The sequence below is a fragment of the Lycium ferocissimum genome, chromosome 1 (assembly GCF_029784015.1).
Source record: "Lycium ferocissimum isolate CSIRO_LF1 chromosome 1, AGI_CSIRO_Lferr_CH_V1, whole genome shotgun sequence".
Taxonomy (NCBI): Eukaryota; Viridiplantae; Streptophyta; class Magnoliopsida; order Solanales; family Solanaceae; genus Lycium; species Lycium ferocissimum.
This window is the reverse complement of record NC_081342.1, coordinates 64,767,721-64,770,193: the sequence shown is the minus strand read 5'-3', so window position 1 is coordinate 64,770,193 and position 2,473 is coordinate 64,767,721. Positions and strand designations below refer to the sequence as shown.

Genomic DNA, 2,473 nt, shown 5'->3' with positions numbered 1-2,473 from the left:
TACATGTATATACAACAAATAGATATATGCAATGATGAAAAACGTGTCTCAATTCTTCTACATAAATCCGGCCGGAAAACACAGGTTTTGCTACCAGTGGTCTCTGACCAGGTTTCTGCCTTTACTCGCTGGTGCTCTATGTTCCTATTACATCTCTTTTTCATTTTTACCTTGGAATCATCTTGTGCATGTGATGGACTCTTGACTGGTATCGTTACTAACAGAATAAACCTTCTCACAAATCCATTTTAGAATGCAGTTGGCTGGTTATTCATCGCAGGAGATTTGATTTCATTGTAGTTTGTGAATTGCTAGGTTCTCGTCTTTGTTTTATTTGATCCAGTCACCGTTTATTATGGTCCCAGTTACTTGATAGTTGACCCTTTTTTGCAAATGGAAGCACACGAAAAATTAGGCATTCAAATTTGAGTCTTGGAGACAGATTTCGGACCTTTTAAGTACGTATTAGATCAGATCATCGGTTGTACAATGAAGGGGAATCTTCTGCCACAAATTAACCGTTCCAGTGAGCCTATAGTCCTCAACAAATCCCGGAAAAAGAAGAAGACGATAGCCGTCATGATAACTTCTCTTAGCCCTGGATACTCTGAAGAGTTCCGAAAAATGTACTGGGAGAATCCAACTGTGACAGGAGAGATCATAGGCTTTTACCATTCTAGTCAGGAGGAATATCAGCAAAGCGAGAATCTCATGCACGAAGAGCCACAGTCTCAACATAAAGGTGTAATTCAGTTCTCAGAATACACGATTAAGTATTTAAGTGAAATGGACTGCAACAAATTTTAATTTATTATGACCGAGTGTTTGATAGTCGCATTTTGAATTGTTAAAGTTTGAAATATTTGAATGATTCAGTGACACATGAAATCTGGTTATTTCCTTATAAAGGAAATGTTTCTGGAAGTGTATAACGAGGAGGCGCGAGAAAAAAATATTTGCGACGATTAGTTATATTATCCATAAAAGCATTGGACAATTAATAAAGTTCATTTGAGAGCTAGCTATTGTAAGACATGAGTAACAAACATGTCATGATATTTAGCAGAGAAAAACCTACAATAACGAAAGTGTTGGTATGCCTTTTTTTCTTATAACTCTATAATCTCTCTAATTCAGGAAATCTTTATTTCCTAAGGCTAAGGGGATGAGAATTGTACTTTCAGGACCCATTGAAGCTACTTTGTTCCTAGACATAGCATAGGTTACAAATTATTGATTAGTGACAAAGATGTTAGGCCTGGAATGCTTCTTCAAAATAGAGAAATAAGACAAATAAGAAATAGAAAAGTCATTATTAGATGATTGGTGCTAGTTAGGAACTATACGTTTCTTTTCACTTCATGTGGATAATGCGTAATAAGTGAATGACTCAATAATAAATAAGAGTATTAGAGATTAGGATATTTCTCATTTCTTTAGAAATTGTACCGCATATTTTAACTTTTCACAAGGACTCATAAGCTTTTGTGATGTGAAGCAACTAGAGTACGTAAGATTTGTTCTAATTAATGGGCGATATCGACCAATATTTTTAATACTTTACCAATGAATTTGAAAAAATGGTGCTTTTAGTTGTATCTACGAGTACATTGCCGCTTTGGTAGTTATCATGCGGTTTAAAGATTTAGGTCTTTTTTTTTCTCATTTTTCGTCTCCATTCTCCATTGCACACAGAAAGTTATTTTGAACTGAGAAATGGGATAGATCCAGTATGCTGAGAAGTACTTCGATGATACCTACGAGTACAAGCCTGTTGTTCTTCCTCTTGATGTAGCGAAATTGCTTCCTAAAATTGCTTCCTAAGAATTTATATATCTTCTCTTTAAAAACGAATGGAGGGCAATTGGAGTTCAGAAGAGCAGAGGATGGGTGCACTATGCTATTCATCGACCAGAGCCACATATCATGCTCTTCAGGAGGTCATTGAACTATCAGCAACATCAAGAGAACCAGGCTCAGCAAGCTATGCTTGCCAAGTGAAGAAACATGTTTTATATCCATGTACTTGGAATTGGTGCTGCTATATGAATGTGTCACTTGATGGATTGAGACTCTATTTACTTTGGCGGAAAAATAAAGAGTTCTTATTTAATAGCAACGATTTTACTGTTCATGTATGTATTTCTTCATGTTTCTTGCTTTCTTTTCTTACTTATCATGGCATAGTAAAAATATTTGATCTCTTGATGGGCCCTTTTGATAGACACAAACGTACCATTTCATTTTTTCCTTTTTAAGTTTTTCTTATATGATGCTCCCAACATCATATAGCGTACATTTGTGCTATAAATAGGTTTCTATGACCTATATTCTTTAGTCTTAAAATGATGAATGAGAAATGTTTATTTGGCACGAGGCTTTTCCAATTGTTAGTGGCGTAACTGTGTATGAAGTTCAGAAAGCTAAAGTGTTATTACTAGCTCTAAAATTACTATATTTTATTTTAGAAATG

General features: G+C 35.1%; 1 pseudogene; it reads left to right on the top strand.

Annotated features, from left to right (window-relative positions):
• The first annotated feature begins 1,716 nt into the window (after window positions 1-1,716).
• On the top strand, window positions 1,717-2,005 carry LOC132057371 (cyclin-dependent kinases regulatory subunit 1-like; annotated as a pseudogene).
• The last annotated feature ends 468 nt before the right edge of the window (window positions 2,006-2,473 follow it).